This window comes from Gobius niger (assembly GCF_951799975.1).
Source record: "Gobius niger genome assembly, chromosome: 20".
In the NCBI taxonomy this organism is placed as follows: domain Eukaryota; kingdom Metazoa; phylum Chordata; class Actinopteri; order Gobiiformes; family Gobiidae; genus Gobius; species Gobius niger.
In genome coordinates this window covers 11,299,793-11,320,736 of record NC_136871.1, presented here as the reverse complement: position 1 = coordinate 11,320,736, position 20,944 = coordinate 11,299,793, and the positions used below count along the sequence as shown (strand labels likewise).

The 20,944-nt window shown below is 43.9% G+C and overlaps 1 protein-coding gene across 1 annotated transcript in view; it reads right to left on the bottom strand.

The window, feature by feature from the left end:
* LOC306980115 (chemokine-like protein TAFA-4) overlaps positions 1-17,019 on the bottom strand; it is a 49,673-nt gene extending 32,654 nt beyond the window's left edge. Inside the window, exon 1 of the mRNA XM_079579364.1 lies at positions 16,511-17,019. The gene's annotated coding sequence lies outside the window, so the exon portion shown is untranslated. The remainder of the gene's footprint in view (positions 1-16,510) is intronic.
* Positions 17,020-20,944: the final 3,925 nt, after the last annotated feature.

Here is a 20,944-nt window from a genome sequence, read left to right as displayed (position 1 = left end):
GCTCCTGCCCCCAAGTGGCGAGAAAACGCAACAGTCCAGAGCCAGTCAAGAATTACATGAGAGAGAGGATGGAAAACATATGGTGAGAAAACAACTTTGAATTCACACAAAATGTAGTGTTCAGTTGAACAGTCAAATGGAATTACTTAAAATAGTACAAGGTGAATAGTGTGAAGAATGGATGAATTAAAGGCACTTTATTCTAGTGCTTGCATTACGAATGTATCTGTAGGTATTTGTGGGGGGAAATAAAAATACAACTTAACCCATAAAGAATTATATTCACATATTCGCATTCTGGAGTTGAAGCTCCAGACGATCAAGCCTTTCACGTCTGGGCTCCTCCTCGGCTTTAGAACAACCGGCCGGACAAAGTAAAGCTTCACCTTCAGTATCGTCTTTTACGTCATTTCTAAAAACTTACTTTTCAGACTGGCATTTCTCCACAGTATTTTATACATTATTATTAAAAGTAAGTATGCAATACAGTCTGTAGAGTTAGTGACATAATAGCCTTAAAGTGCACATGACACATTAGACACAATCTTTGATAAAACATAGTTGTATGATTATACCATTACATTAAAGATTTTGCTAAAAAAAAAAAAAAGTTGTACCCAGTTATTTTTAGTTTGGTAATTTTTGCGACGTTTATTGTTTAACTTCCTTATTGGACACCGACAGGAAGTGACACAGAGGAAGGTAAACAATTACAAACTGTTGCCATGCCGACCATGTTAAGTCAATGGGAAATGAATGAGTCAAACTGCTATGGAACTTTACCTTCTTCTATGTCACTTCCTGTCTTTAAAAAATCCAATTAAAATAACTTTTTCTGCCCAACATTTCTTCATTGAAATTGCTGCTTCACTGAAATAAAAAATAATAATTATGCAACTGATGAACTTGCAAGTGATACTATCCTTCTAAATAAGTCACATTTTCAAAAGCATTAAAACCTGTCATATGCACTTTAATGAACCTTGATTCTGTTTCATAATGTTCAAGTAAGAACAGTTTTGTAAAGATGGTGAAGCTCATGTTTTAGGTATTAACTGCCGTATTTGAAAAGTGTCCATATCTGGGACAACTTTTAAAAACAAATGTTACTTTGCATACCTGCGGTCATGCAAAAGCCAATTCAGTATTGTCCGAGCCAATATATTCATACATGCCCCCGTCTGCTCTTGCTTAATGCAGTGTAATCTTTGTTTGCTGACTGCTAACTTTGTGAAGTCACAGAGCATGCCGCATGACAACACTCAAGTGCATTTCTTATTCTGTTTTAAAGGGGCGAGCCGCAGCATGCATTTCGATCAGCTTTGTTCTCTGATGCACTCATTAGGCGAGCGGAGCTTGTGCGTGCGGGAGCACACGTGTGGGCTCCAAAATGCTGCTCTTTTTGGGAAGGACTTCAGGAACACGGTGACCTAAAAGCTACTCTCACACTATCACTCCATCTGTCCCTCAGCAGCAAACAGGCGAATTAAACAATTAGGGACAAATGATCACCTTTATTCGACTTCAGCTTTTTGTGAAGTACGAGGGCACAACAACACGTGCTTTAATTCCCCCCTTCCATTTACAGCAGAGTTTCCAACAGGTCTGTACCATAGACTGTATATATAAATGGACAGCTTCTGCTCACTCCTCCCCGTTTTCCATAATGACAACGGTTGGGGGGGAATTCATGGCGGATTTACAGACTCCCCCTCCCCAGCTCTGATGAAGCATGTTCCTAAAAAGGACATACGGGCGGGATCTTCACTGTAGACTCGGCCCTTACGTGACGTGTAGCTCGCGCGGCTCCAATGCTAACAGTCCGACCCTCATTAAGTACGAGATTTCTAAAATTCTTCTTACGAAAACCAGCCTGGTTTCTTAAATTGTAACTAACCCAGCGTTTTCTCAGGAGGAATATCTAGCCTAGTCTAGTGTTAAAAAAATTGAAACCAGGCGCTAAAGTTGTTTTTAAGGTGTCTAAACTCCAATGCTTTTCAATGGGGAACTAGCGGCGATATGGAGGTACTACAGCAATGGCGGCCTCCAGTGTCGTGGGCATAAAGCAGAGCAGCCAGCGGCCATTGGTCTGTACATTGCCTGATGGTATTGTACAGCAGTATAGTCCAAACAACACGGACAAATTTCGAGTAAGTAACACATTACATCATCATATCATCTATCATTTCCCCTTTCTTTCCATCAGTAGTTCATTTATTCATATCTATCTATGTCTACAGCTATGGGCTTTCAGTGAAAAGTTCCACGCCACAGAGGCAGAAAACTGTCACATTATTTAGAAGAGATAAAGTAAACAGATAGTGTTTGCCTGCCCAAAAATGAGCTGTTTTTTTATTCAAGCTACAAAAACCAAACATCATCAACCATATGGACAGTAGTTCATCTTCACTAAAATGATTCAAAACAAAAGTTTGTTTGAGCCGGTCGTCTCCACACAAACAGACAACAACAAGCTGAAAACTCCCAAAATTGCGACCTTTTCCAAAACCCTTTCCCACCTCCACATTCTTGTGTCTCTGTGCGGCCGGTTTGTGTCATTTTAGAGCCTGCACTGACGGGGCCCTAAAACAGTTGTACCTGAGCCACAAATATTACACAGTGTGGGCGGCATCCAGACCTCGTTATGTCAGTGACCCCGTGTCACACCGGCGAAGGAGAAACAATATGTGTGACAAATCACGGTGAGGCGCTGCTGATGCTGGGAGTATCTGGTCTGGGGAGTGAGTTTGTCAAAGGCAGTGACGTGATGGGTTTTGTAGTAATGTATCGTTGCAGTTTGGTGGTCTACAAGAAGGGAAAAAGGAGCAACTGAATTGTAGCATAAAAAAATACTGCTCTATAATAATCAAAAGAGTTTAAAGGGGCTAGATGCAAGTTAGCCATTGTATACTCACTACTGCCACCTCAGGTCTCATGTGTAACTGCACCTTCTATATTAAGCTCATGCATGACTGCACTTTGAACCAAATTAACACCTTTTTGAGTGACAGTGCAGGATTTTAGAGGCAGTTGTGGTGAACAGGCCTGGGCTCATTCTACACTAGGACATTGTTGGAACATGTAGGGCACATATGTCAAAGTCAAGGCCCGCGGGCCAAATCCGGCCCGCGAGAGGGTTTTTTCTGGCCCCTGGGATTATATAATTTTATTATTAGAACTGGCCCGCAGGTCACTGCACGCCAGCAGCATCCAGGTACTTTACACGCACCAACGCACTACATTTCCCACAATGCAACGGTGGCGCTCCGAGCGGGAGGCCACTTCCTTTCATTATTCATCAGCGGGCATTAGCATCACTTCAAAAGTCAACTTTCAGATAGTCTACCCTTAAAAATGGCAAAACGGAAGGTGGACACTGAGAACTGGACTTTTCTGTGTGACATCACGACTCATCTGAATAGTAGTATATTTTTAGGTTTTCAGTCTGTTTAATGGGGATCACTAGACTATATGCTGTCATTACATTTTTTTCAATGAACATTCGATCAGTCCGGCCCTCGGCTTGTTCCTAAATTTTTCATTTGGCCCCCCATCCATTTGACTTTGACACCCCTGATGTAGGGGGAGGAAAATACTTAATTTTAACATTTGTAAACTCTGTATAGTCCATTTAACGAAGATTTACACCACCAAAATGATCAAATCAACAACTGCACACTATTTGCTGGGAAAACCTAGACATACTCTTCCCTTGCCCTGGCAGTAAAATAAAAAGTGAAATCGGGAAATAAAAAGAAAGTTGTGTCGCACCTCAGATCACACCTTATAGGTAAAAAAAAATAATGTAATCTCTAAAAAAAACTGTGATAATTGTTGAATAATGTGAAAATCTGTGTGAAAGAACGCAATTAGTTTCCACGAATTTAAAACCACTGACTGTGACTAATGAAGCGTGATCACAAGTTATGAATTTTTAGTGACTTGTTTTGAATTGAGAAGAGGGTGACGGCAGATTTCGGCATTAATCAAAAGTGACGCATGATTTTTCATTTTCAGTAGATCGGATTTTTGTTCTATTTCTTTGTCATATACGTGACTGGCCGACGTCCCTGCCGGTTACAGTTCCAGTAAGTGATGCAAGACCACCCAATAGTGTTTCTCATAGCGTGTGCCCAGGCCCAGAACAAGCAGACCGAACTCATATCAGTGTAAAACAAAGTGTCCCTCCCTTAGGCTGCGGGATATTGAAAATGAAACGGGCCAGAGCACAAAGCCCGCTGAAATCTTGTGTGAAGCGTTTCAGATTTCTGCCGATATGCACACTTTTAACATTCAGTCGGGGCGTGGAACGTTCGGATTTCATATATTTGCCTGCCTTGGAGTGTAATCCATTTATATTGGGCAGAAACAGCATGCTCACGCCTGTAGATTTAAACTTAACAGTGTGAAGTTAAATTGTGAAACTAAATAAATGTACTTTTTTCTCATGGAAGGTTGGGGAGTCTCTCTTTTCTTTTAGATTACAGTGCATAGGCCCACAGACTTGTATTTGTCCTCTACCTTTGTTCCATCCTTTAATGCCACTGGGGGACCACAGTGCAGTGCCTGGGATCCCATCTCTACAAGTCAAGCCAGGCTGATCAGAATCACTTGACCATCATTCTGACCATCCGGAGCACCTGGAGAAAACCCATCCAGACTCAGGGACAGAAACATGCACCACACAGAAAGGCCCACACAGCCTGGGAATCGAACCCAGGACCATCTTGCTGTGAGGCAAGAGCGCTAACCACTCAGGCACTGTGCTGCCTCAATCTTACCACAATATCAACAGAGATGTTTCAAGATATTTCACATGGGCAGCAGATGTGACAATGGAAGACATCAATTCTTACACATACTTTACAGAGAGACGAGTGAATATAAACGGTCCCCACATTACAATAGGTTTTTACTTGGCAAAATCATGTTGTGTTCATTGGTGTAACAATATGACTTAGCACAGACATTATTCCATCAAACTTAGATTATGAAAATACCAACAGATACCAACAGAACTGATAATAATCTGTTGCTGTCATTTTCTCCACCAAACTTTCCTCAGACGGGACCTTTTGTTTCCATGTTGACTTTTGAAAACAGGAGAAGTTAATTCAACATGCAAGACTAGCAAGCATTTAATATTAAAAGCGCATCGAGTTGCCTTGTGTGCGAAATGCACGGTATGAATAAAGTTGCCTTGCCTTGCCTAATCCCTTATTATTATTGACACGTTTCTCTCCAAGTGAGGAATAGATCAGGTCTGCAGCTGGTATAACATAGGACTAAACCATAAGGTTGTTGTTTCTTTTTAGTTCTAAATAAGGACTAAACCATAAGGTTGAAATACAAGGCAGCATGCACCACCAAAATAAAGCTCCCTTTGCACCACGGGACGCTGCACCACAGTTTTGAAAACACTGTGCGCTACATTCTCAGTTTCCTAAATAGGAAACCAACACACACTTAAGTCTGGCTGTGTTTGGTCAAACGGCCAGCACACGCTGGAGAATGAGAGTGTCCTTCCAGAAGCATTACCTGGAGATGGACTCCAGCTCTGAGGTACCATTACAGCTGATTGATTTGTCTGCACTTTAGTCCAAATCTACTGTGTTACAGAGGACATTGTCTGGAGTTCTGGTGACCATACAACAGCAGGGAAATTAATTATTTGTTTTTACTTGTTTTCTCAATGTCCACGCAGACAACAAATACATTGCAAATACAAATAATTTAGTTATTTGCCCTGATGTTAAATTGTAATTCAGACTATAATACGCTGGTTGGAGGCTCACATATAGACCTGAAACCAAAGACAGAGGGACAGAGGGAGCAGCGAACGTGCCATCATAAATCTGTCACACTCTAATAATGCGACAAAAGGCCATTCAGCATCAGCTTCCAGCTCAGGAAGATGGATGGGCAGGTAAAGAGCACAAGAGGCATTTAGACATTTACCCATGCCACGCCCAATGAAGAAGTCCCATTGCAGCTTATTTATACAGCACATACAGGGAATGTAATAATTGTTCTGATCTGATTCTGCTCTAATTGGTTTCAGAACTTACCAATGGATCAAAAACACAATAATAATACAGCCCACAGCCTCATTGTCATGTTTTGGTCTTCACACAATTTACAATTTCAGACTAAAGGTAAATACTATTTGTCATTGTACTTAAATAAAAAAAAGTCCTGTACTAGCTGCAGCGATGACTATTTGCATCTCCATCATCACCCGGGTTTTATTTCCAAACGCCTCCATGTACACAGACACTGGGAAACATGTGCGCCCCACACAGAAAGGCCCCTGTCCTGTTATGTATTAAAAGGTTGAATCTTCTTCCAGTGAGATGAATCTACTCAGTGGTACTGTTTGTGAAAATTACAACTGGAAAGAGATGAATAATGCCATATCATACACCAGCAGTTACAAAGCACAGCCCAAACCAGCTTTTCACCGTCATTCATCTCGATGGAAAAAGAGGCTATTACCATAACAGACCATCAAAGCTTTCCAAAAAAAGGCACAATTCTGCATTTTCTATTGTCAGTAGCACACAGGGTGGGCACTTTTTTTTTTTTTTTACTGGCAAGCTTCACTTTCCCTTTAATCCTCACTGTTTCAATTCATCCTCCTCAGCAGTTTTACTTTTTTCTCCAAATCCACTGAAGCAATGCATAAAAGGCGAGACGCGGGGAGAAGCCGTGGACCACAATATGAGACAGCATGGCCTAATCGAGCAATAAAACAATGTGCCCGGACATATACAGCCAGTCAATCTTCTTCTTAAAACAAGCAGCAATAAGGGGGGGAGACATCCCTGACTGAACCCCTGAGCGGGAGCAGAGCCAGCGGCACGAGGCACCGCCGCCGACAGGAAGTCCCCACAGAACAAGGGCTATTCATTGTGCCCTGTGTCCGAATTATGATTAATGGAAAATAAACAACCTTGATGTGGCAGTGGCTTTTATTTCTTTTTCGGCGTTTGGCTAGACTCCTGACGGCAGCAGAGAAAAAAGGGCTTCAGTGAAAGCAGCTCTAGGTCCCAATTAGATTCACACAATCTGTTTAACCAATGAATAGTGAGAGAGACGTTTGACCCATTTACAAGCCAAAACGAACAAAGCAAAAGATTATTAGCATTCTCTTCACTTTTTCTTGTTTTTGTACTGTACTGTTACCCAGGCAAAGCTTCGACCCAGATGGTTCTCTCATAAGGGCATTTGGGATCGTCTTTATATCATATTAACGAGACAGTATGGTGTGAAATGGGGTAAAGAGTGCACGAGAGGAGGTGCACCACAATATCCAAGAGTGAGCGGGCTGAACACTGTACCGGTATCGAGAGATCAGCTCATGGCTCTCATGGCAATTTACTGTCACTGCTCGCATTTCACACACATGTTTTTTCAAATAAAGCTTTTGGGCCATGAAAAATCTTTCCAAAGGTGTGGATGAAAACAGCAAAATGTGGGGTCCAGGGCCACACTTGCTGAGATGGGCACGTGTGGGTGCCACGTGTGCTGCGACCTAATCCCTAGGCCATGGTTCCCAACAAGAGATTGGAGGATCCGAGAGCTTTGTCTGTTCAGCGGTTTCAAGTCAATTAAATTAACATTGGGAAAATGGGAGGGAGAGGTTATTTAATACAAAATTGTATAAATGACACTAGACTGAATATCGTAATATATACAAACACTATTACCATGGGCTGGATGAATACTCAATTCTGATTGGCTAACTAGCGCGCATTAAATCTGTATAACGCACAGCTATGGTGCGTTCCAGGTAACTGGTAACTGGTACCGACCTACGACCACAGAGCGTTCCAGGTGAATAAACTTGTATGCAAACAAAGCAGCTAATGCTACAACAGTTAGCTCATACGATGCTAATTTTACATGAAAGTTTCTCCAAACCAGATCTAATTAAAAATATGCGACATAATGTTATGTAGAAAGCTGTTCACATCACTGATGCAGTGGTTTTGTTACAATTTTCCTCCACTGGGGGCCGCCGTTATCGTCTTTGTTTGTTTGCGAACTCGTAGCAGTCTTGAGGTCTCCAAGTTTATGGGCAAGAGCTTGTGGTGGCACACAGAGGGGCGAGAGATATATGCGCAACTCGTCTCCGCCACTTGTGAGAGGGCGTCACAAGAGGAGGTGACTGCACTGATGGGAACACCGCTGACATTTGTTTCCTCGTTTACATTGCGCTGCCTTGCGTTCTTTATATCTTTTTATTTACCCCATCGTGAGCTAAACAATGTTCACGTCTCAAGAGAAAAAGAGCTACAGCATCCGCTGAAACGCGAAACAAAACAAATGCACATGTTCACCCCTCACTCCCCCACAAACCCTCTCCCAGCCGCGGAGTCGATCTGGTTGGGGGAAAATGTGTGTCTCTCCACCCACTTAAATGCGTTAAGTCTGGGGTGGCAAGTTCACAAAGTGCGCTACTGAGCACAAAATGCCACGCTATCGTCTGCGTTTTGAGACACAAGATCGGGCCCTACAAGTTGTAACTGACTATGTGCATAACTAAAAAAGGGACTTCCTGTTTCAATCCAACACACAATAAAAGCACCATCTTAGTTCAGCAGTTCATTAGTTCAACTTTCTTTCTGACTATAAACAGACAAAACATTTAAAATGTGTGTATTTATTTGGTTCTAATAATGTTGCAAGTACCTGCTGAACTAGTCAATGAGACAAGCTGTGTGCTTTATTTTGGCGTGCCGGATCGAAACAGGAAGTCAGTTCTTGGGCGGCGTTGTTATGATTTGAAGTTATGCACAGAGTCAATTACCAGTTCGAGCAGCGTTCCATGGCACTTTTCCAAGTGGGAGGTGGGATATTTACCAGTTACCAGTTGCCTGGAACGCACCGTCAGGCAACAGTGAAATCATGTTCTATATCACTCCCCACAACAGCTGTTTCCATAGTAATGACAAACATTTGAGTTGGAACGAGTTTCATGTAAAACAGCTTAAAACATAAAAAAAAGAAACTCCTGACCTGGACTTAAAAAAAAGCAGATGGGCCACAATGAACAGTTTCAGTTTGTGTGACCATGGTATAAGCGGATTAAACAACTCGGAGCCGTGCATTATACAGTTTTAATGCACTACGCGGAGGAACACCAAGACACACAGCAATACAATACAGTAAAAACTTAGAGGGATAGTTAAAATACCAAAGGTGTCACTTCGACAAGCTTGCATATGAAGTGTAAAGAAATGAACACAGTAAATATACTGGTTTGAAACTTGCATTTATGGGAGGTCTAGCTCCAGGATGCAGACATCTTGAGCATCACACAGTTGCAACTGATGACCAGCTTGCGTTTAATGATATTAATTACCATACGTGCCGCGCTTACCAACAGGACAACGAGCAATCTGCAAGACGCTGCCGAAGAGCTGCGAGGAGAGTGGAGTGGAGGGCGAGAAACAGTGAGGCTGAGCTGAGAGAGAGAGAGGAAGCCTGATCAATTGTTCATTTTACAAAGTCACTGAGACGTGTCAGCAGTGTCAATAAGTGAATTAATTTGTCTGTGGGTCTCCGGAGCATGACACCATATCACTGTGTTCCTGGGAGACGAGCCGGGCCTCTAACCTGCTCACGCGCACACAATGTTGTACAAGGATCTGACGCGGATGTGCTGACAAGAAGACTTTTCACACACCGATCCAGCTGCATACTGTTGTTTAGCGTGATTAATGTGTGATATTGAGCTCAATTAAAATGTTTCTGTCAATTACACCAACTAGGAGACAGTCACTTTACATTTGATGGACTCTCTCATGCCTAGTGGTATTAATGAAGTCCACTTCTACATTTTCTAATCTATCTGTCTATCTGTCTATCTGTCTATCTGTCTATCTGTCTATCTGTCTATCAGAAGTGAATCAGTGAACTGACACATAGAGTCACAAGACATACTGTAAGAGGTGGAAACATTTTGAACATCTTCAAATCAGTGTCTACAAAGACTAGATAGGATTTGAAATTTAAAGCACAGTCGGAAGCCCTTTCCATTAAAAAGATATAAAATGTGTGTGGGGGGAGTGAATGATTTGTGCTTCTTGAGCGCCACACATTTTTCATGCGGTTTTTTTTTGTGTGCATTAAAGTATGTGAATAGATCGCACACACACACACACAGAATGTAATGACCAGCCCAGAGGAGAGGCCATCCCCTGGGAGGCCATTGTCCTGTGAGTGACATCAGTCAGCACCTTGAGGACCCGAGCTGCGAGCTGCTGCCGATGTTTTCATTACAAAGCCATCACCTGCTGCACACCCACACACGCTCTCACACACGAGCACTGGACACTCACACAGCTCTCCATTATTTGACACACGGCCTTCACTCCTGCCTTCCTATGGCACACATTCATTCAGCTCACAATGCAAAGAAAAAGGGTCGCTGAATGTATGGAATCTGAAGATCTGTAGTGAGTTGAAACGTCACGGCTACTGCTTTGGAGACTGTTGACAGCAGTGCTTTCCCTTCAATCGCAAATGCAGGTACGACAATTGTTCTTCTTTTTTTTATGTGTGTGCCCAAAAAAGCAAAAATATCCATTATCATAAAACATCAACAATTAGAAAAATCTTCACAAAAGGTCTAGAAATGTGGAACTGTAGCGTGGAAACATTAAAAAGGTGGAGTTTAGAAAGATTTGCACCCTCATTTAGCTCATTTAGCTCTGATGCCTTTGTCTCGTTTAGTCCCAGCACTTTCTCGCAGCGCATTGCATCCAGCAGAGTTAAACCAGCTCACGAGACGTCCGCTGTGATGACCGCCACAAGCTCTGCGGGTGCCTCTACGGCAGACCCACGCTGCGGAGGAGGCCCGGAGCATCCCACAATCCCACAAACGCCGGCACATCTGCCAGCTGCCAGAGCGGAGGGACTCACACAGCAAACCGAGGCTCGACACTCACACAATTACAAGCAGCAGATTGCATTCAAGGTGATAGATAGGATGTGTGCTTGTTCAATTACAATCATTACTATCACTTAGGGAGATTTGTCATGGTCAGGAGCGAGCGCGGAGCTTGCGCACGACGTCACCTTGAGGCGGGTGAAGCTTCACTGTTTCAGAGCTCACGATTGAAAATGACTCAAATTAATGCTAAACTGATTATTGTGTAAATTCAAGCAGATGTTGTAAAAAATAATCTCTCGGCGGCGCGTGGCCGTCTCTGTAAAGATAGTTGACATTTGTGGCACGGTGATCAACCTAAATCAAATTCTGCGCGCTTCAGTCGGTTGCAAGAAGGAAACCTGTGCATGTCGCCCTGAGGTGCTGTTCCCTGTCTGCCGCCGGACAGGAAGTCAAGTGTGAGCTGTCAAGTGTGAGCTGTGTGTCAGTCAGAGCAAGGCCTGCTCAATGGGACTCATGGGCCTGCTGTCACAGTGATGGACAGAGAGGGAGAACTCAAAGACAGAAGACACACCTGTGGAGGAGAAGGCAAGGGAGCCTAAGGTCCCTCTTTCAACTAGTTTAGTAGAAAAAAAAACACTTAAAGAGGGGGAGCTTTGTCAAGTATTTGGTAATAATCTCAAATCTTTATCACTGTCGAACACTGTGTTGGTTTAGAGAATGCAATATTGATCTAAAACAGCTTAGACTAAAGATCCAGTAGTTTAACTTCCTGATTTTGACATAATGTCCTGTGAGTCCTTCACACACCCCTCCTCTTACTCCCCTTTGCTGTGCAGCTGTTTCAATAAAAAGAAATAAAGAAAAGAGGGGGTCCATGTGGCTCGTGTGGCTGTAGTGCACTATGGAGTGTTAATAATTTGTGATGAAAGGATTAACCAAGAAATGCAGAATGGAGGAAAGCAAGATACAGTGTGTAGGAAATGTTTTTTTTGGGAGCTGCCGCCACGACGATAAGAATAGTCAGTGAAGAAGATTCAGAGATTACTCAAAAGCCAAACTCACACATGTGCAACAGCTAAAGATACACGAGTGGGTCGAAAGACATCTCCAGGCATGAAAGCAGTGAACCCATGGCACTCCAAACAAATGCGAACAGCGCAAGGAAGCACATAAAAGGCCTTTATTTAGATGGCCAAGCCAGCATGTTTCGACCACCAGGTCTTAATCAGGGCATGTTTTTGATGAGAGAACAATGTGGAAAGTCTAAAGTGGGGGGGAAAAGCATTTGGTCAGTTCCCCATACACTTTCTATTGGAATCCGGCCAAACACTTTTTTCCTCCACTGTATCTGAAAAGTTGATTTTGCATAACACCCGTCTTTAAAAGTCCAGATATGTTTTAACATGGAGGTCTAAACCGTCTGTAACCTAATAATTTGGCATGTTTGTTCATTCTTTATTTAGTTTGCCACTAAACCTATTTATTATATTATTTCATTTAATATCTAGCAGAAGTAGAAGCACAACTGGATATGCTTGCAAGTTGCAGTTTGGTGGCTTGAGCATGTGAAAACCTTGGAAGGCCCCTGATTTAGAGTGTTCGCCTGACTGCGCAGACATGAATGCATAACTGTGAAACAAAGTGTAAAGTCAGTTGAGAGTCTGTTAAATGTCCTTCAATGAATATAAAAATCACTTCACAGTCAGCTTTTGTGACACCAGCATTTTCACTGAACAAAGCAGAAATGGTGGCAAACAACTAAGATAGTCTGATATGAGGCAATGTTGTCATCTAGTTAGTACAGAAAATACTTAAATGTTGTAAAGCAAGCTCAAGATCAGTCTGCTTTATTGTTGATGTCCAATGGCTGTGCTGCTTTTTATCTTCTAATCTAACTGCTATTGTCGACGACGTGTGCCCATTACCAATATGCTGTCAGCACAATCCTTTCCGTGCCCTCCCTCAGCCCCGAGTTCACGACCTCTGTGCACTTGTGGTTTTGCGGCTGCCCTCTCCCCACTCGAGCACAATCACAGCCATCCATCTCGCATGGCCTCCTGCGTTCGCTTCATCTCCTGTTTGAGAACATAGCGCGCTCTTTGATTTTTATACTCAATTTCACAAGAATATCCTCCACTGCTCCGTTCACATCCGTCCACGGCGATAGCGCATACATCCAGGGGGGAGGACAATGTCACTTATAAATGGAGGGAGTTTTTTTTTTTTTCCCCTTACATCTTTTGACATGAAAGAAGACGTGTCCCCATCCTCCTCCTCCGCCTTCTCCGAGTCTGGAAGCAGCCATTCATCACAGTCAATCTGTTAATGCCAGGGTGTGTGTAGGTGATCTCCAATCTGTCGCGCGGCTGTCACCTCACCAGTCCGACACACATGATCCCTCCTCGGTCTGTCTCTCTCTCTTTCACTGGGACTATGGTTTTGTTGTACTGACATTGGCCGTATGAATCATTGTCCCCCTTTTGTTTGGAGTACACTGAGACACCTTAGCAGTGGTATGTCATGTTTTTGTATGCGAGCCGTCAGAGCGAGGCACTCCAGCTCATGCGTCGGAGAGAGTGCAGCCTGGAGTCAAGCAATTTAAATGATGGTAAAAAAGCAATCGCTGCCATTTGCAAGGCATGCTTTGTAGTGAAGGAGCTCAACCGTCCCACCCACCTCGAGGTTCTGGAAGTGTGTCTCCTGTTCATTTTTGCCATCGAAAGTTTGAAAAAAAGAAAAGAAGAAGAAGGCACGGTGGGAGCAAACAGCTGACCAAATGATTTAAAACACAGATTTAGTTTCAGATAACTCTTGTAAGTGACAGTGTGTGTTTTGTGCTCTGTACGCTATGCCTGCCTTTAAAGTGATAGTCTGTAAGATTGCAAAGTGAGACCCCTCCCCTCCTGATTGGACGTGGAAGCCACTCCTTGTAGTTTTTTTTCCAAATGAGGAGAGTGAGAAAAAGATTTCAAAAGTAAACGGTCAAGCTCCTTCCCCCAATTCTCCTGACAGGCCGATTCACAGGAAAGCCCGTCTCATTGGTCAAACTGGTGGCACCGGGGATTCTGATTATTATCTGAAAAAAATTGAATTCTTTAATGCTACTTACGTTATGTCAAATTGCAGACTCAGGCAGACAATTACACGCAATCTATTCAATTAGTACAACAATGAAACTTGGAACCCTGGATCACTTTAAACTACAATCTCAAAATGAGCAGGAGAGTGACGTCCAGAACCGTGAGGTGGGCGGGACTGTTGAGCTTCATCGACAGCTGAAATAAACAGGTACATTTCCAGCACCTTCTTGGAAAAGCCAGGATCCCCCCATGGGAAATAAGCATTTTGAGATCTTGAGAAAGAGACGACTGAATACAGGATTATTTAATTAGGCGCAAATGGAACAAAACGCAGCCTCAGATATGCTTTTCATGTGTTGCCAACCTTAGATAAATCGACTCAAAATCCAATTTAGAAAGGGGCTCATTCACACATACTCCACCCCCCACGCAACACCCCTGTCCCATCACCGTCTTTACGTCTCATTTGCTCTGGCTATTCTCACCGCTGTATCCCTCTTGCCCCATGAAAGAATCACAAATGCACGCACAATCTATCCCCCGCGCTCATTCGCAAACCAGTCATCCCGAACCGAGACAGCAGTAAGCGGATAGGAAGTTGTTGAGACATGTCGGGCTGAATGGTCCCTCTGAGGATACTCGGATACTGGTATGCCGATCTGCTTTGGTGTGCTGCGGGGGTAAAGCTGGAGATCCAGAGGACGGGAGATGGCGGGTTGGGGATGGGGGGGGGGGTAAGTGGGACGTCCGCAGAGAGGTTCGTGTGATCAAAGTTGGTTGGTGTAAAATTGTGGAAATAGAGTTGCCTTTTATCTGTTTGAGATGAAAAGTAGAATAATGGGTCACCGTTAAGAGACAAAAATAAATGTGCAGCGGCCTTCTCCCCTCAACAACTGAACTCTTTGTGCTTGAGTAAGAAAGTGACAGCTTTGCCCTGTTGGGTGCATCCTCCAGGTTAGTTGGGTTTCTCACAAGAAAAAGGTAAATATATATTTGTGATGAATTGTTGCAATGCTGGTACTATGTTTTCTTATCGTTGTTCTGCTGTGACCTTGATCACACCTCACGCTGAGCTCAAGTGAAAAGTTTGAGCTCAGTTTTCTGAATCTAAATAATACAAAATACCAAAATAAAGACATCGCTAGATCTAGATATGAGCAAATGGTATATGAAAATGACGAGTCAAGCTCAAGGTCAATCTCAGCTGTGACACAAAGGGGATTTTGTCATGGGGGGGAAAAAAAGTCATTGCCTATTAAGTTATTTTTTCTTTCGTTTTTATGCTTTTTTGTATCCAAAAAGTGCCAAAGTTGGTTTTAAATCTGGACATTTCCAACCTCACCCTTCAGAGAAAGGAATCTCCCATTTATTGGACGTGTGCGATCCATTTTGACAACCCCACAACTCTTTGGGATGTTGGATGGTATTGTTGCTTGTTTTGTTCATTATCTTTAAAAAAAAAAGTCACATATTTGAATGAATGACCATGATATATCACCAGACTCTGAATGGGAACCATCACAAGTCCCGTCACCTCATTTTAATAAGCACAACATGTACGCCCCGTGTTAAGGGCCTGTCCAAATGTGTGTGTAGGACAGCTGTGTGATGGGGGTCAGGTGGGACAGAGTAATCTCCCAAGGATTAAGAGTGCCGCTCCTGTGTTAATGTGACTGTCAATGAGAATTAAGTCCCCCGGACCAGTGTGCTGCCCCCTCTGGCCTCCCGCGCGCCGTGTCACACACTAATGCCACTTCTTTCTGTGGGGTGCGCTAAGGGGTAAAAAAAAAATACAAAAAAAACTAACGTGAGATAAATAATTAGACTCTCACAATAGCCTACTGTACAAATTGCAGAGGCGAGCGGCGGGACTCCGACTGAGAGGAGGGCATAAGCACTAAAGGGGAGGGCTTCAGGCACTAAGATGACTAACAATTACAACACGATATGGGCAGGCTCTCATTACGGCGCCTATTGACATGCACCAAGTATTACGCACGCACGCACCCACCCACCCACCCACCGCTTCAGCTTGTGTGCCCAGCGAGCGCCCTCCCTCTCTGTGGATGTGCGCAGTCTGCCCAGAGAAGCCGGCGGCAGCTCATTCCTCTCCCATATGTCAGTGCGTTCCCGCGCTCCCTGCACTCTGCGCCGTCTCCGCCAGAATCCCCAGTCAATCCATTCAAAGCGATTTCCCAAAAGCGCCCGGTCAGCTGGATAAGCCTTGCGGATCTTTCGATAAATGTTAAGCTGAGAAAGATCGCTTATTTAACCTCTTAGTAAAGACTCCATTAGCCTCGCTTCAATCTTTCAGACAGGGAGAACGAGCGGCGCATTTGGGATACGGTTGAGCTCGGCGAATCATGTCAGGGTCATGATGTTTTATGACAACATTTCAGAAGTTGGATTTGGTTTCTCCGTTTCTTCATCCACTCTTCCAAGTGCCTCTGACAATTGCCTTGCAGTAATGACAGTTGATCATAAAACAAAAGACCAAAAAAAAAAAAAAAAAAAAAGACATCAATCTTACCCCAATCCCTGCGCGTGACCACATGGATTCCCAAGGAGCAGTGGTCCAGTTGTAGTTCTGCCACTTTGATGCCGCTTCAAATCCACAATGTCGGGTTTCACAAGCGACTGAACAGTAGGAACTTGTTTTAGTGAGCACTTATGAGTCTATTCACAGTGGAGCGGTCCAGTGTGCCGACGTATCGCGGCGTCCCATCGCTGTAGCCATTGAGGAAAAGAAACAAACTCGGCAAAAGTGCGTAATTCCCTCCAGAGAGCCCTCTCGGACAACCCCACGCTCCGCGGTCACACGGACGGGCGCTCTCCGGCCGCCTCGAGTCGCGGTGCTGATGTGAGTGATAGTACGGTGATGCACAAGTGATAGTTGCGCTCCATTCGCTCCTCCCGAAGCACGGATCGATTGGACATGAGGAATGCGATGCGATGCCCGTCTTCCCCATTCAGAACACGCTACACCAACGCCCGCCCCGCTCACCGTCCCCCACATACACCCCTTTTCTCCGCCGGTGTCATGATGTCATTTGTACTTTGGCGGACTGTTGGGGAGGATGGGGGCGCGTTAATGCCGCGTAGGGACGTGTGACTTGACAGTTATTCTTGGAGCACAAGGAGGCGTGAAAGGGAAAGTGCGCGCTCCGTCCCCGCGCTCTCACCGGCTCTACACGTGTCCTATACTTTATGGCTGCTGTAAGGGTTCTCGTAGCCTATAGGGCAACAGTAGTAAAAAGCTATGCCAACTCACTGAATGGTCACATGTCAACGCGTTGCCTACACAAGGCGCTATCCATTCAAGCTTCTGCGCTCAAGGTTAGAAGGAAAAGTATAGATCCCACATTGCATTGAAACATGTCTTCCTTCTGCTTATTGATCCAGCGCTAAGCACCTCTCACCATTTCATTAAACGAGTTCAAGAAAGGAAGTGTGATTACTTGCTGATTGACAGGTGGTGGTGTGTAAGACTGGATGAGACTCCTCATCAACACTGCCCCTCGCCGCGGTTTTCGATCATGTTACAGATGCACTGCTTGGATAGGCCTATCAATAGTGGACTTCGTGCGCGCTTCACCCGGGCTGCGCGTGTTGTAAACCTAAACCTCCTAGCGTGATGTTAAACAGGACTTAATCACCATCGCTTCTGCGTTACGCTCCAGGAGACAGACTATCAATTATTACATCCCTAGAATATTCTAGTGCGTTGATGGCGATTGATTGCCTTGCGCCGTATTCGCAGTCGTTAAGACTAACAGGAGGTCGATGCCTGCTAACGACTTAAGGTGAAGAGTATCCAATAAGACTCAACTCTAGACCGTAGAGGGCATGTTCCCAAATTGTAGCACATGCGCTGTTTAGCTTTCGGGTATAGAGTGAGACAAAAGATTGATCATTTTGGATTGGGAATCTTTAAAAATGTTCACTACTTTATACACTTGGAGGGGTGGGTGGGGGGAGAGAGGTTGGGGTCATTTATCAGGGTAGGAGCATAATGGTGGGCGCAAGTGACATGAAATATGGTATTTAGTGGGCATGTTGCACTTAATTTACCATTTGATATTGTCTGCATTACAGTATTAGGGCCCCAAATATGATATAAGACAACGCTGTGTTAGTAAGAATAATAATAATAATAATAATAATTTCGAAAAATGCATAAATGACACGGGTGATGATCCACTTTTGCACGGGCTTCTCGCTTTGCACATGAGTAAACGCTTGAGAAATGACCCCCTTGGATCACAACTAGAAGATGTTTAAACAATGGGCTATAGAAGGATTATGAATGATCTTCCAAAAAATCTCCAAAGCAAAAAACTAGGTTGAAAACAGAAAGTGACAATTCCACTACATATGCTGTTTGCGTGTGTGTGCAAGCATAACCGTAACTTTGGTTCCATTTGGCGCAGCGTTGGCATTCAGCACCATGGACAGTTCCAGTTTGTGCATCCGCCTTAATAGGGCTAATTTGTTGAGCTTTTTTATTTATGTGTGTTTTATTGGTGCTCTCGTCATGTATGCTTTTAATGAGATGGTAATGTGAGGGACGAATCGAGATGCCTGTTGTAAAATTGCGGTACCATAACTATTCAACAATCCACTGTTTTAGATGACATCCCACTACATTACCAAAGCAGAGACCTGCCAACTGCTAACGCATTATCGCCCATACTCGGTCAGACACTTTGGAGAGCAAACAAATTAGATCAAGCCCAATACAAAGTACGTGTCTAAGACGTGTTTGTGTCTGCTGCCCTCAACCCACGTGTCGCAATGGAGATCGGAGGCCTTTTATCTTGAAGCGAAGCAGCTAATGGATGCAGCGGCCCAGAGCACTTTATTTCATTTATCCCGACTCCTCGCAGGGGGCAGAGAGCGTGATGCAGTCCACAGATACAAACAGTGGATTTTAGAAGAATATTTACCCGCCACTCATATGCTTTCAAGCGAAACTATAGACACTCGGCTTGGGGCTGCAGGCCATTGACTGTAATGACAACGTACAGCTTGGTATTGCTCTTACATTTTGTGGTTTTGTGGCGCAGGTAAGAAGAGGAATGGATGTTACAGTGTCGTATATCAGAAGTCTTAAGTTATTGGATCCCCCTTATGGGCAAAAACAACATTAGGAGCATATTTTGAGCTTAACCAAAGGGATACGTTCTTTTCATAAATCGATATTTCCACATCCCGCTGAAACATGTGATCCGAGTGGATACGCCTTTTACGCAAAGGGATATTGAAAACACCAAGCGTTATTTGTCATCCCTTTTGTCTTGTAATGTATATTGATTAGTACCATAATGATCATGGAGCGGGAGTTTAAGTTGTTCGAAATGAAAAACTCGGATAAGCAAGTGTTAGGTCTGTGTAAATCACTGCGCGCAAGGTTAACTGCCAATATTCGCTGCTTTTGAAGAAACGCCGCGCGCTTTTTGTAATCCAAACTCGTAAAACAGCCGTTTATACACCACCACCTCATTTCAAAGTGTGAATCACAGTTCAGTGCGGTCTAATGACTTCACTCACGGCTTCTGGCGCAGTGGATAAAAGCAGGCAGCAATAACTTTTCTGTCCTAATGCGTCTGGAGGCGTTTCTTCAGTCCACAGGGCCCATATTAAGGGCGACAGAGATAAGTAATTCCACTTTTTATAGGGGAAAGCACACAATCACTTACGGCACGACAAAACAAGGCCACCCAGGCATAGTACTGTAACTGCTGAAGGACTTCCAGATTATCTCAGCCAGAGTGGAGCTCACGGCGTGTAATGGATAGCTGCGAGTGCGCACTAATTAACCAAATTACGCAGCGCCCTGGTGGCCAAAGGAGCGCCATACACCCAGAAGATTGAGGAGCTCTGATTAGTATACCATGGTTTAGCTTCACACTGCGTGTTACTTTTATCATCCATGTATCCATTCCAGCAAAACAAGCAAGAAACGCAACTCCCTAAACGCGGCTTGTCTTGTCATCGATTTGCGAGTCGCCACGAAGGTTAATGAGAACAGACATCTCGGTTCCTTTTCTTTTGATCCCACCCCGCTCATGAAGATTCTTCATTTCTTTAGGAGGTCAGCGGCAGTAACCCGAGCAGGGCCATAAATAGTGTCCATGCCAGACAGGCCCAGTGTCTGTCAATAATCAGAAAGTTCAGACACAACATCCGCAATAAGGGGAGAAAAGCTACAGAGTAGATTTGTCATGCGTGTAAGTAGTTTTAAACAAAGGACACTACATTCAAAATTGACTCTTGATGATATATCTGTATGTATTAAGCTGTGTGTCCGCTTTTGGAATATGTCTTTCAGGGACGATCACACGGCTCTTAGTCCAGATCGAACCTCATGTGTGGTGTTGTACTGCCCCCACGTGGCCACAGCAGGACACTGGGTATAGAACTACTCATTTTTGAGGTCGTCCAGATTTATTACTGTGACAGTAAAAGCTGAACCAGTGCCCTTTTGCGCAGAGGCCGCTCCCTTCTCAGAGAAATAATGAAAGCAACCACAAAGAGCCGTCTGACATCAGCAATAAGCAGGAAGACGGCAGCATCAAAGCCTTTCTGCAAGGCTGTAAATCACCAGATGAGTCATAAAACTGAAGTTGAGGGAGTTAAATCGTTAATTGCAATGTGGCTGACATAAACAACAAGGCATGTTTAGCCATTTTCGGGTCATTTATTTGCAAATATCAAACTGAAGCCAGAAACGACTAAATAAAACCTCCGAGTCAGTTAAACACAATTTTCTCTATAAATAAAACATGAGACTGGAAACCACAAAAGCAGTATTCTGACCTCACAGAAATACTCTGGTGCATTGCATCAGGCAGCATGTAAATTGTGCTTACTCTTTTGGGCAAATAAAGTAATACGTTAGCGGCACACAAAATAAAAGCAGCTCTGCCTGACCATGATGTCAGTGCACTCTCTAATGAAAAGC